General features: G+C 40.2%; 1 protein-coding gene across 1 annotated transcript in view; it reads right to left on the bottom strand.

Moving 5' to 3' along the window:
- The window catches only part of JAZF1 (JAZF zinc finger 1), a 196,414-nt gene that overhangs the window by 9,721 nt on the left and 171,456 nt on the right, over window positions 1-15,237 (bottom strand). The gene's annotated exons all lie outside the window — the stretch shown is intronic.

Here is a 15,237-nt window from a genome sequence, read left to right as displayed (position 1 = left end):
GGGAGGTGTCCCTGCCCATAACAGTGGGGTTGGAACTGGATGATCTTTAAGGTCCCTTCCGACTCAAACCATTCTATGATTCTACAGTTTTATTTAGCTTACCTGAACAAAAATGCAAGATTTTGTCTAGAAGAGTCAAGAGTTTTTTAAATAGTATTACGCAAATGGTCCAGTGTCTCTAGGTTTAAACCAAGATTTGTCACTAGAGATTTTACAAATATGATGAGCTTTTACAAGCATGAAAAAACATAAACACATATTTCTTGAACAAAACGGTAATACTAATAGTGCAAAGTACCTTGAAGGCATACTACTTCATACAAAGCTGGCACTGTAGAGTCTATCACTGCTTTTATCTAAAAATGTCCTACTGAACTCAATTGTTTCTACTCTCTTAAAAAGAAGAAAACAAAACAAAAAAAAAGCACCCCAAAATGTAATTAAGAGGGCCCTGGTACAAACAAAATGTAAAAAAATCTACTGTCTTGAAAAAAATTCCTTAGCAATAAAAATTTATCCTTCAAATAATTATGTTGTTTCAGTTGCTACAGAAAAACAACACTGTTTTAGCCAGGCTTTTAACTGATTCTGCCGCAGAATTTAATTTCCTCAGCTGTCAGTGAGCAGCAGCCCACGCAGCGCCTCGCTGATGCTGTGCAACGCATCGGGGGGCAGGGGCCGACACACGACCGAGAAGCACAACACACAGGTTGGTGCTGTCATAACAAACGTCCCCTAGATGAGGGATTTTAATTAAGGCTGGGGATGATGGCTTTGCAAAGTCTTTCCCGTGCCGAGCAGGAGTCCCTGGACCTCAGCTACACATCAGGTGTACAAACTGCAACCCAAGATGCCGGCTGCTGCTGGCTCCCCCGGGCAACCTGCCAGGGTACCAGCCGTACGCCGAGGGGAAAGTGCACTGCACTGCACTTTGATCAAGATACAGCTCGCTTGCTTGCTTTATTTTAAACTTGGTTGCTATTTCACAATAATAATTGTAAATATTTACTTCTAAAAAGAAAAAAAAAACAAAAAACCCACAAACCAAAACTAAGCACCTTTGCATCTAATCTCTGGCCTGTTCCAGGGTGTAACAACTGCGTGACTCAGGCAAGTATTTGCAGTAACTGTTAAGAGTTCCAGGAGAGCTGGCTCACTGATCTCTGCTTGGACGTGGCCACGCACATGGAAAACAGGATGCTTTGCTGGGGCATGCTGCCCTTCTAGGGGGACCAGAAGAGCGGAGCTGTTCCTGTAACATGTATGCTAACAGCCTTAGCGCTCCTCTTCCTGCAGTACTCAAAGGGAAAATACCGGATTTAAGCTTCAGAAGTCAGAATTGCAAAAAAATTCTCCCGAAAGTCAACATCACACATTTCTCTAAGATGAAATGTCTACTTATCTGGAAGGGAAAGAGTGATAGAGAAGCACATGCTTTCAGCAAGATGATGTACAAGCACAAAATATTATTACTGTAAATAAATACTAGTCCTACAACAGGAAGAAAACTGCCTTTTCCACTTCTCTTCTCTAGCAATGCTATTTCTGAGGCTCCTTGCTACCTAGCTCATTGCTTTTTACCATATTCACTTTCATCATCTGGCTTTCATTCAGAGACCCTACATAGTTCCACCTCAATCTAACTTAAACCCAATGTCTTACCATTCAAATGACTCAGTAACGTCTTCCTAATCTTGCCCCCACCCTCGCATACAATACTCTCTCAGTCCTGGCCCGCAAAGCCATTTCCCCTCTTCTCACTCAAGGGGACCCTGCCAAAAAGCTCACTTCATCTGTGCTGTCCCCAGCAGAAAGGCAAGGTAAGAATACCAGTTTGGTTGGGTTTTTTTCTGTGATTTTCCACACCGAGACAATGCCACTGCTCCTTGAAGAGGAGGTCAACTCCACTGGTGGAGATGGACTTGAAGTTCACAAAGTATTATGCTTCTCTTCCAGTTTTTATGCTGTGTTTGAACACGTGCTATCACAAAGGAGAAGGCTGTCTGCATCACAGCAGTTTATTTGCCAGAAGTGAACACAAGGACAAAAAAGGATTGTTACTGCCTGCGTGGCAAGAAGTCTTTGCAGTGTGATGAAAAGCAAAGTTGCACTGTGAAGACTTGCCCAACCTCTTCTTCCCCTAAGCTTTGCTATCGAAGTCAGGGAGAACATCACTTAATTCTACAGCACAGATCTCTCACCTCTTGAATGCTCATCTACTACTGTTCCCAGTAGATGACTCAGTAATTTAAATAGCTCAGAAACATTTTGCAGAGTTTTAATCATTTGACATTCTGGAATCCATCTATCTCAACTACACTGCTGAAAATCTGGAGCCTTATCTTCTGTTTCTCGAGTTTATTCGGTATTCACACCATTGTAGCCAAGATAAATTCTGCCTTTTGCGTGACTGAATTCATTTCACCAGGAGATTTACAGAGGATTTCCCCCCCTCATCTTTGAATGAAGCTTGGTTCTAGCAGGTGCATATCATTTGTACTTACGTCACTTTTTAAATCTAAAGACTTCTATGCCGTGCCTTGAAATATAAAAAAGACAAAGCTGATGAAAACCAGCACAAGCTGTGTGTTCCATTATGATGAATACAATCTATCTGAAACTCTGATCAAGAACATTACGAGTTCTTCCTTCCTCCTCCCATGAAGAAAAACAAACCCAGAAGATCCTTGCCAATTATTTTTGTGACCAGAAAGCATACATTTAAGTATACAATGAATAACTATAAGCAAATAGCTTACTGCAGTGGGAACCAACATTTCTAGTGTCACCGAAAGTTCATGGTAATTCCAATGATCTCTCATAAAAATTCAGCTTCACACTTTGTCCCGTGCGGGACTTGCAGTCTGTATTTCATAGGAACAGTTTTATGAGAGCACTTCTTATGTAAAGAAGTTTGCATTCCCATATACTGTGACAGCTTCCTTGATAAAAAGAAGTGAATTATTGATATTATGTGAATTTTGGTCTAACACTAAAGCATATTTATGGATTTGTTAAACCTCTTCCCTCTGTGCCCATGGATGCACACACTCTCCTCCACGCTCACCAGCAGGGAGAACATTCCCACAGCTGATACTCATTGTGGATCTAAAGACATATCAAGTCATTCAAAATGAAATAGTCTTCCTTTACGTAAAGCACGGGAAATAAATGCTATGGGCAATGAAATACAAGCCAGTTAAATAACATGCATCATGTCCATGCAAGTCTTTAGTCTAGAAGCTGTAGCAGGACTTTCTTGGCTGGGAGCTGGTATGGGTGGCACAATGCATTGGCTGCAAACTCGGGCAACAAATTTCAGACACCGGATCATCCCAACAGAATAAGTCAGGGTTTTTCCTTTGCTTGCTTGCTTTGGGGATGGGAGGAAAAGGGGAATCAGGGATCAGGAAGTGGTTTTCAGCCTTTGTGAAAGGTCCACTCAGATTAATTCCTTGTATTTACAGAAACACTTCTATCATTCACGTCCACCAAGATTATGTAAACATGTAAGAAAACTCAGGGCAGTTTAAACAGAGCACTGTGTACTGCTACAGACACTGGTATTTCAGATTTCAAGTGCAATTCCAGTGTTTGGGTTGCACACCTACCTAAAGCAAGCACTAGGTTCACCACTGTGAAGGCTGGAGCCTTTCTTCAAGCCGACAGGCACGAGCACACACAGTTAAATTTTTCTCTGTTATCCCAGTAAATATCTCTGAACCTTGTTCCTGGGAGAGGAGAGGCAAATCTGTTCTCAAAGCTAACTGCATGCTTGGCAGCTCTGCTGTCACTCGAGGGAGCTGCTTGGGATGGTTATGGTTTGTCAAATGGGCACTTGCCAAGGCTGGCAGAGACCTCCATCCCTGTGATGGGATCACAAAAGAGCCATCAAAATAACAATTACAACATATTATTGGCTTGGCCTTGTGCCAAGCTGGAGGGCGGCACGGGGCACGTCCCGCTGTCCTGTGGGCTGTGTGGTCTGCGGCGGTTGCTGCCGGGCTGCTCTCACACACGCTCGCGCCAGGAGCACGTCCCTCATCTTGCACTTCAGCCGTCACCACTGCCAGCATCCTACTTTTCCTCATGACACTAGTCAGAGCTGGATTTGGCCAGAAAATTGTCTTCTGGAGAAACCACCCTTTCTTCCAGTCCTCTCCTAGCTCAAGATCAAGTATCAAGCACTAAATAACAAGCTGTTTAGGAAATATTATGACTCAGAAGAACTGATTTTCTATTGTCTCTGTCTGAAGCAAGGCTCAGTTAGTGAATAAGCACCAAGAGAATTTAAAAAATATGCCTCACGTAATGAATCATAGAATAACCAGGTTGGAAGAGACCCACTGGATCATCGAGTCCAACTGTTCCTATCAAACACTAACCCATGTCCCTTAGCACCTCGTCCACCCGTGCCTTAAACACCTCCAGGGAAGGTGACTCAACCACCTCCCTGGGCAGCCACTGCCAGGGACCAATGACCCTTTCTGTGAAGAAACGGTGTGAATATGGGTTCAAATACAAAGAGCAATATGGTTTTTAACATTATTTTTACGCACAAGCTACTTAAAAGTAATAGAGAAAATAAGTTTAGACAAAAAAATACTTCTTGTTCTTTATACCATTTGAAGAGTAGCTTTCAGCCAGGAGGGTCTACTAAACCAAATCAGGGAACATTAAATTTAAGCAAGATTATAGGTAGATGTTTCTGGACATCTTCTACCCTCTCTCACAGTCACCACAGAAATGACAACCGTAACTTGCACAGTCACAGAGACAGTCTGAACCCACAAGTTCTTACCTCATGGATAACCTTGATGTGTTAAATAAAATGGTAGAAACTGAAATTTGAAATCACCTTTAGTTTTAATTTCTATGCTTAGCATAAGGTCATGCTGAATTTTAACTGACTGAGAATCTGCTCAGTTGCAAGGTTCGAATCCGCTTTAGAAAGCAAGCAAACACTTCAGATTCTATAGGTAAATCACAGAACCAAATATATTGTAATTTTGGTCTAGAACGGTTTCAGCTGAACTAGCCTGTATGGGAAGTCACCCTCAAAGAACAGTCTTTAAAACTAAAACACAGAAATCCCAATCCAGAGATTAGAAATCCACTAAAAGAAGCTGTAGACCTCTATAAGCATTTATGTTACAACTTATTGAACGTATAAGTGTATGTAAATAAAACATATATATAATAAGCTAAATAACAAAAAAAAAGAGTTGTCCGCTTCCAATTATTTGTGAAACAGCAAGTCATCACAAAAGCATGCATGCAAAGAACTGATTCTGGAACAAAACAGTCAACTGATACCACGGCATGTGTTCTGTAGAACAGGACTTTTTCTGAAAGCACTACAGAGGTGTTAAAGCAAATTGTTGTAATGTCACTGTACAATGTGCTGTTGAGGTTTTATGGTCACACTGCGCCAATAGTCTCGGGAAGTTATTTTGCATTCTTCTATAAACTTTTTTCCCCAACCCTGTTTTCCACAAAAAAGGGCTTTCAATAATGTACAATCTTCTGTTTATACGTAGTACAGGAAAAACATGATAAATCTAAAAACACAAGCTCTACTTTAAACTTATTTTAAAACTAGATTTCTACAACTTCATGTAAACACGAATAAGCTGTTAAAACGCTCACCAAAAAGGAGCACAACCTTCCTGTAATTAAACGGCAGCGTTTTACGTGGCACTTTCTAAAATCATGAAAATAAAAAAAGTAAATAAATAAATCAATCCAACAGACCCCTCCCAACTTGAGGCTTAACCTGCAAATTAATGTAACAGTAATAAAACCAATGCCAGCTGGAATCCTTTCTTTCTCTGGCTTTGGCATGAGCAGCGAGAGCAGGTATATGTTTGAAGAAAAACAAAGTAGGCCATTTTCCACCATCAGTCACAGGATGTTAACTGAACTCTGGCAAATGTTTAAAGATATTCCCAAAATGTTCAAGAAAGAATTAAAACCAGTTGGGGCTGAAAAAAAAGAAACAATCCATCCTTCCTCCCCCTTCCGCTTCCCCCCAAACATCTGTTCCAAACTTATACTCCAAAAACCACGGCAAAGAACAGTCATAATTAATGTTATTTTGGCTTTTTAGTAGCTAGGCTTGCATTCTGAGGTTAGAAATACAAAAATACAAGTTCAGGGCACTATTACTGTACTTATGGACTCTCCTGATGCGTGTAACAAAAAGGCAGTTTTTCTTTCCTCTGATTTTCTCCTTTTTTCATAAAAAAAAAAGAAGAAATACATAGAAATGGTATCAGGAAACAGTTTCATGTTTAAGATAAAGGATTACAATAAAAAGTACCGACATAAATGAACTACAGTTTATGAAGCTATGAAAATACATTGGAGACATGTTTTATAACATTGGGTTAAACATGCTTTACAGCTGTACAAAAAGCCATTCAGCCACTTACAGTACAGGCTGTAAAACTGCTAATGCACGCAGTCCCAACCCACCCCAACCGCTGTGTGCTCTGCCTTCATCAGCACACAAACCCAGCAAGGATGCACCGAGCTACGATCAGCCTCCAATCCAAGGAATCGCTGCCATTGCACAGGTTGCGCTGGTGACACGAGAAGCGCTGCTGATTTGAGCAGGACTCAGCTACACTGGAATTTCCAAGATGTTCCTGGGCCAAACCTTAGACCAAAGGGATCCTGCTGCCCACTAGGACCAGGGTGCAGGGGAGCTGCAGAGGTCTGGCGCAGCTCAGTGCTCTTCCAGCAGCTGCAGGCTTACGAGCCCCAGGAGAGTTAAAAATCCCTGACCAGCAAATGAGGGAGGCAATGGTGGATTCTCCATTGCCATGCACTGAAAAGTGGGAAAATTAATTTTGCATGAAAATATACTTAACGTTTCTCTCTACTTGCTTTTACTTGCTTTGACCATCTACATTTAAGAAACTCCTTCAGTATAATTTGAAAGATAGCCCTAATGACAATACTTGGAATTACCAGTGAGGACTAAGGTGAGTGTTGATTACTGAGCCAGGATGAAGGCTTTTGTCACCCTGCCTACACACAAAATCTATAGGTAAGAGCCGTTAAGTTTTTAAATTAATCTTACTTTGTGTTTCTGAGATAGAAAAGCAGTTTTAACACCCAAACTTAACATATTCAGTGGGGAGTCATGTTTCCCCTCTCTTTTTTTTATAAACAAAATAAAATAAAATCTGCTCTGTGTCTGGTAAGCTCTCACAAGCCTTTCTTTAAGGCTATCCCTGTTTCAATCAGGTGTAAAAAACACACGTTAGAAGGTGTGACTTGTTTCAGATGACAGATATATCACTGGGCTAAAGGTGAAATGAAAGTACTTTTCAAGTTGTTATTTTCCACTGCTCCTCGGCTTCTTGTATCCATTGGCATTAGAGGCAAATTGCTGAGAAACTGCTGTGAATGATGCTGCCTGGCTATACATAGAAAGCCGAATGAGTGGGATTCTGTGCTACCACGGACAAAGCACCAGTCGTCACCTTCAGCAAGAATTAGGGTTGTGTCTTTCACCTGCCAGGCCACAAGCGCTAAGAAGACAAGACAAAATTTAGGTTTTGAGGCCAGCAAACGTTTCATGGCCTTCAGCTCACTTTGGTAGCACACTAGAACTACAAACAACCGTGTTTATCCTAGAATTTTACATCACTTTGATGATCATGCACCAACTAACATCAACTCACAATGCCACGCTTCCCCTGTGAAATAAATCCCTCCATGTTTCACGTCACTCAGTGTGAAATGGTACGTTACTCCTGGCTTTTTTCTACTTCTGATTTGCTTTGGCTACAGCACAAGGAAAACTCAAACCTCTGCTTAAGTTTCACCATCAGCAGCATGCTGAAGTGCTGGCCTAAACAAGGACGCTTTTTTTTTTTCTCCTAGGCACTGTAAAAACTCTCGAAAACACACTTCAGTGTGCAGACATACAGCACTCATAGCTAGGATGATTTCTTCAGTTCTTGAGGCACTAAAAGGTTCCATTTTGAGCATCATGCTATTCCTACATGGAACCTGTTACACCACAAGCTGTGAAAGGCTGGCACAATATGCTTCCTACAAAATGAGTATTTTGTGTGCTTCCTACAAATGTGTATTTTTTACACATTTGGAGGAAGAAAGGTCCATGTACAGTGGGTGTACTTCTACACCAAAAAAACCCTATCACAAATTAACACAAAGATAATCTTTACTTTAAGCTTATTACACATTTTCTGTTCTCGACCCTGTTAATAAGGTTTGCCAGGTTAGACTACTACGATGGGGATTATAAAACGGTTCCTGTGCTTGGAAGTACTTTAAATCTACAAGCCATGTTTCTATTGCTGCTTTGTAGCTCAAACCCCAAAACTAGTGATGATTTTATGAGTTGCTATAGTCTAGACAACTCAGTTACTTTTCAATGAAATTGTTCCTTGGGGAATGCACTGTGAAAATTCCCATACAATTAATTACAGGTATGTGTAACTAAAACACAACTCAACAGCTTTACAATTGCCGGTGCTATTTATGTCTGCATCAAACAAGAATGCTCTGAAGGGGCTGGGAAGATGAAGTACAACAAACAGGAGGTTACACGTAAAGCCACCTGTAGTGAGTGAGATGAGATAAATAAGAGGCAACGTTAAGTTTTCCATGTGCCTTTCCCTCAGGCAAGATTCAGAGTTCCACTGGAAAGCCCAAAACCTGACAACTGAGTTAATCTCAGAACATATTTTTATAGCAAACTGGGCTCAACACATTTTTACTGCTAAATTAAAGAGCAAAGAAGAATTTTAACAGAATTATAAGGGAAATGCATCCATAAAGCAGGAAAAGGAAGAAAACCAGAAAATGTAGAGGAAAGCTATGATAAAAATCGTGATTTAAAAAAAACCCCTTGGTGTATTTTCCCCTCACAGCACAGCCCTACTTTTTTCTCAATCTTACCTTCCTCTACATACACTTAGAAATGGCCTTTTGATTTTATAATTTGAATTGTTATAAGCACTACTTTAAAACAATTTCTTATTGTGAGTGTAGTATAAGGACTTACTTAGGTTGTACTTAGAATATAAGTTAGTTTAGGACGATGTTAAAGAAAGGACTAAGCAGGGGAAGGTTATCATGTTATGTGATCTTGTGAAAACCACAGAAAAGGTTAGTTACAGGAGAATCTCCACCGCCTTGCTCTATCTTTATAAGGTTACAGCCTTGGATTGGTGGGAATCCCAAACCTCTGAAAAAGTAAGATGCTTATGAGTTCTGTTGGCTTGTTGAGCACAGCTCTGCAGAAATACTCCAGTATCGATACTCCAAAGCTACAGGACTTTTAAAGAACTGTAGTCACGTTTCTTGTAAATGTCCCACACTCCTCTCTCATGTGGTCCATCCACAGTGAAAGAGCTGAACTTTGAAGAGTCCCATGCCCACTTATAAAACAAACCAGATAACTGCTGTAAGGCAAATGGGGACTGGGGTTTGTAATGTCCTTAAAGACTCCAGTTTTGCCTAGGTGACAAAGGAAAAAAAAAAGACACCATGACCTTCCTTCTAAGAGAAATAGCCATCAAGCTTGGGCCAACTCTCATCCTTTTCTCTTAGGAGTTCAGCCAAACTGCAGACCAGGTTCCCAAGTAATCACACAGCCAGAGTTCAATACATGGCACATAACAAAACAGTACAAAAGAGAAAAATGAAGATAAAAATGAAACAATTTAAACAGAAAACTTCTGCTGTAAACTCCTGTCCTGTTTACATTTCTTGGGCAAAATCTTTTCCCCTTTCCTTTCTGCACAACTATTCCACTTTCCTTTCTGACTCTTGACCCTCAGCAACACTTCAGTGTTACAGCTCTCTCTGTGCTTCTACAGGATGTTCATGTTTATCTTCAATTGTAAATATGAGAAACTAATATGTCACTGGAAATGACTTTGATTTATTGCCACCACTTTATCAGAATTCCACCAAAAGTGATCAGGAAAACAGGAGTGACTGTTGGAGCTGGCTGATGGTCGTCCCTCAGCAGAAGAGACCTCCAGCGGTCTTCAGGACATTAAGTTACAGTTACTTCTATTCATATGATTCATCTGGGTGTACTTGGAAATCACTGAGCCACCAATTTGTGCAGGTTTGATTTAGATAATGTTCTTGGTCTTTGTGATCATTTCAAGCTGTTTGATTTGGAGCTATAAGTTAGTAATAAGTTAGTAATTACTATTTGCCCTGCAGTCACACCCAAAATACAACAGCACTGTCGCTGTGCATACAATATGAGGTCCTCTTTGCCCCAAAGATCCTCCAAGCTTAAGTTTCAGTGTGTTCTGAGAATGTAATTCTTTTGTTTTGGTTTGGTTTTGTCAGTGAGTAACCAACATAATACATACACTTGCCTCTCCAAGGAAACCGGACAGCTACCTGACAGCGCATGACTGCTAGAAAAAAAAGATATCAACTTCTGAAGACCTTAACCAAGCATGGTGACAAGCGCTTGAGAACTTTTCACTCTGGATTAGTGGAAGAAAGAGCTGAGTATGTATGAGGTTAAAGCCTGGCTCCCCAGAAGGGGAATGTGGCATTCAGCTCTGATAAAACATTAACTCTAGCTGTGCCTAGGAACAAATCCCACCTGTTCTAAGAAAACCCCTACAGGAAATGGTTGCACTTTTACTTACTATTTTCATTTTTACTGGAAACCTCCTACTATAGCTCTATTCCTTAAGGCAGAAATGAGAAGCTACCAGAGATCTTAATTATTATACGTGCTCAGTCACAACCTCAGTCAAAAGCTCATGTTAAAATCTCATACCCTGTCTAAACACACACATATATTGTAGTTAACTCATATGTTTTGCACAATGCCATTACTTTTCAATTCTTGTTTATTATTTGCAATAACACTCATAAGGGTCTTTTAGAATAGGTGCCTCAGGCTGCTAAATGCTTGGCAAACATATGCAAATATTCATTAGCATGCAGGATTAATATAGGGCCCCAAACTTGCAATTAGATGGAACCATTTAGGCTCCAATAATTATAAAGAAAGTTCTGTTTCGTCATCTGGACAGAAATGTGAAATCCTGGCACCAGCGAAGTCCCTCAGAGGCAAGTTTTGCTAGAGACCACAATACAGTTGCCTCGAGACATTATACCATAGATTTTATCTTATCTTGCAGGCCTGAAATATCAATGAATTCATACAAACTTTCATTATGCTGGAGAATTTAATCTTCGTTTTGCAAAGTATAGCTTAGTTATTTGCCCATACTGTTTATACAAGAGTGGGTCTATATATCAAATTTTTAATAAAAACATTGCATGCAAGTTCTGCAGTCTCTGAACAGGCAATTAAGCAAGCAGAAACTTATGTCAATCTGAACAACTAATGAGATAGTTCCTCAGACATCTGAAAACGTGTTTTCGCAAGCTGCAGTAAAGCTTTGTTGATTTGTGCTTTACTAGGCTAGACACCCCATAAGTCAAACATACAAAAATGGAACATACTCAGACCACTTCTCAGCCATGATTTAATAAAAGACTCTTGGTATTTGTTCTCATATTTCTGCTTTTCAGGATTTTTTTTTAATTACATCTGCATGATACTATACTATATTAACGTAAGGTGTAACAATTAAACCCGAGCTTTTAAAACGCACTAATGCAGGTGAAGAGTTTTTGAAATGAATGCTCAAGTTGGGCTTTCGTGCATACATACATACTTGAACTTACAACTCTAAAAGTGCTGTATACTTCATTCCAGTCTGATAAAATTAAGTCAGGCACATAGCAACCTTCCAGTACCTGAAGGGGGCCTACAGGAAAGCTGGGGAGAGATGTTTTACAAGGGCAGGCAGTGATAGGATGAGGAGGCATGGTTTTAATTTGGAAAAGGGAAAATTAAAATTAGACATTAGGAAGAAATTCTTTATAATGAGGGTGGTGAGGCACTGGTACAGGTTACCCAGGGAAGTTGTGTATGTCCCCTCCTTGGAAGAGGCAAGGCCAGGTTGGATGGGACCTTGAGCAGCCTGGTCTGGTGGGAGGTGTCTCTGCCCATGGCAGGCAGGTTGGAACTGAATGACCTTTAACGTCCCTTCCAATCCAAACCATTCTGTGATTCACATCCACAGTATTAGGTGCTTACTATTCATCATGTGCTTAAGTGCACGCGAACTGAGTTTGTAGCATGATATTCAAAGATCCATCAATGCGTACTTTTTTCCACTGACTTGCGCTGAATTCCAAGTCCAATTTTAAACACCTTTGAAATCTTAAGAACATTTTGCACTTAAAAAAAGAAGCCTACCACAAAAGAGCACGTTCTCTCTCGCTGTGGCAGTGCTGAGCCAATCTGCACTGCCCAAAGAAAACGCTGTTGCAGATTATCAAATGAACAGCGGATTTAATGGTTCACAGTCTATTCCGATTCAACCTAACATGGAGTTCAGAAATGCCACTGCTGATAGAAGTAAAAAACATTCTGATATAAATAGCAGTTCTGCCACGGATTCAGATTAATTTGGCTAGGTATTAATTAATTAACTAAATTCTTCCTGCTCTCAGTCCTCAATTCATCTTGGGGGGGGACTCCTGTCATTTTACATTTCTACTGGCCACTTTAAACTTACGAGGTAGCTTAGCTGAGCATCTCTTTTTCTTGCTGGATCTTGTTTAACATGCAGCGTTAGCACTCTGCCTAACAGCTGCCTCTGCCATATGATTACTTCATTGTTGAAAACATAACACATGGAAACGGCACTTAAGTGTTAGCTGCTTTGATACCTATGAAGAGGAATAAGAGTTTGGATTTCAAGCCAACACATTTTTTAAACGACTTGAAGTAACAAAAACTAGGCACACATTTAGAATCTAAACTGTATTAGTTTCCAGCATGCTCGTTACCGTATTTGAATGTCCAATTCCAACAGCTGGTTACTACTGTGTTTTTGATTGCTATTACTAGCAAACAATGAGTGCTCTTCTTTCAGCTTTTGCATTCTTGGAAAAGAAAAGGGAACAGACACAAAAAGAAGGCCCTCGGGATTCTTTCATGAGTTATCCATGGAGACAAATGCAATACAGCAGTATTGTAGGAATGATACCTCACGTCATTGAGATAATATCACTTGAGATAACAAGTTTTATTGGGAAAAGTCATTAACTGCCACACAGCACTTGGCTTCTCAAAATCAAAGCTCCCACAACAGACAAGTCCTTAACTGATCAGAAACAAGGTGGATCCCTGCAGATTCACCAGAAGGTTAACAATATCCTGGGCTGCATCAAAAGAAGCATTGCCAGCTGGTTGGGGAAGGCGATTCTGTCCCTCTGTTCTGCTCTCTTAAGACTACACCTGGAATATTGTGTCCAGCTCTGGGAGCCCTTAGCACAGGAGGGACATGGATCTGTTGGAGTGGGTCCAGAGGAGGGCCACCAAAATGATCAAAGGCCTGGAAAGAGAGGCTGAGAAAGTCGGGGTTGCTCAGCTTGAAGAAGAGAAGACTCTGAGGGGACACTACTGTGGCCTTAAAGGGGACTTATAAGAAAGAAAGAAAGACAGAAATTTTAAAAGGACCTGCAGCGATAGGACAAGGAGTTTTAATCTAGGAGGAGAAGTTTAGACTAGGTATTAGGAATTTTTTTTTTCACTGAGGGTGGTGAAACACTGGAACGGGTTGGCCAGAGAAGTTATGGGTGCCTCATCCCTGGAAACATTCAAGGTCCGGTTGTACGGGGCTCTGAGCAACCTGATCCAGTTGAAGATGTCTCTGCTCACTGTAGGGGGTGTGGACTAGATGACTTTCATGGTCCCTTAAAATCCAAGCCATTCTGTGATTCATTTCTGAGTCCCAATTGCCTTTTGCAGTAGAAGAATGGAGATCTTCAGTTGTAATACGCAGGCTTTCTGCCCCTGTAAATTAGTCACCCATAGAGGGAACAATGAAGCTCTAAATTATTTCACCAGTAGCAAGAACACTCGTTAACACAAGAAGGAAGCTGTAATTTTTGGTCACTGTTTTGCAAGTGGTTGTATTTGAGTCCTGAATAAAGTACAGCTGAATAAGAGGAAAGATTAATAGTCTGAGTTGTAAGAATCCTATTAATTTTATTGGATAAAAGTTTATATACACACTATTTGAATCCTAGAGGATATTCCCTAATGATGTAAATGGGACACAATTCTCTATTTTTTAACTAAATCTACAACACAAACACATTCAAAATCTTTGTAGATACTCACGGATGCAGTCATGCTAGGTAACCAAAGTACTTCTAATTACTCCAGGCTCTGAAAATACGCGCCAGGTGAAGGCTGATTTTCTTCTCTTTATTGAAAATATATTGAATTTCACTTTCTATCTTTAAATAACACATTATATAAACTCATGGTTCACGACTAGTAGTATGATTTATTAGGAAAAAGATTGGCCCGTTTCACGATAGGTTCTAATTGGCAGAAACAGTAGAGCTTTAGGATTACTGACACAGCTACAAAGCGGTCTTGATTTCAGTTTAAGAATACACTCTATATATCTAAAAAACTACTCAGCTACCATAGATCTACTGAGTCATCATCCAAATAATATCCTGAGATGGTAAATATAATGGCTTCTACATCAATAGTACAAACTTGAAAGCCTCATAGTGTATTTTTTTTTCAAGTCTTCAAACACTGCTGTTCTGAATTTTTATGTGCGTTTGATTACAATATCACTGCCAATCCTACTTTTTACTCCAAAGGAAAACTAATTATTATTTCATGTTTATTAGAAAGTTAAAAAATCTCAGAAATTGAAAAGTTAGGCATTTTCTGTTGGTACAAAGTGAGGTCACATCTGTAAATACTGAGACTGGGCTAGTGGAAATTTCAAGGAAGTTCACCATATTAAGGAAAGGCAAGACCTTACATATGCAGTCAAAGCAAAAATGAATGCACAAATATGACTCCACAGAAAGGCACTTACCCTAATTTATAAGACAAACCAATAGTTAGTCACCTACTTAAATGACAGCTGCAAATCAAAATGGGACTTTTGCCAGTTCTCTTATGGGGTCAGCTATGACCACCCATGAAAACTTCACTCTCATCTCCTTTATAGGTGGAAGGACTGAGAGACGACCGCAGCTATTGCAACCAACCACAGCATCCTCAATGCTCGCTGCCAGGACCAGCTGCCATCCGCTGCCCAGCATGATCAGGCAGTAAGTAGGTATATAAACCTATTAAACCAGCATAAATGTTATAGC

Source organism: Phaenicophaeus curvirostris, chromosome 6 (genome assembly GCF_032191515.1).
Source record: "Phaenicophaeus curvirostris isolate KB17595 chromosome 6, BPBGC_Pcur_1.0, whole genome shotgun sequence".
Lineage (NCBI taxonomy): Eukaryota > Metazoa > Chordata > Aves > Cuculiformes > Cuculidae > Phaenicophaeus > Phaenicophaeus curvirostris.
The sequence above is the reverse complement of the archived record's forward strand: the minus strand, read 5'-3'. Positions and strand labels throughout refer to the sequence as shown.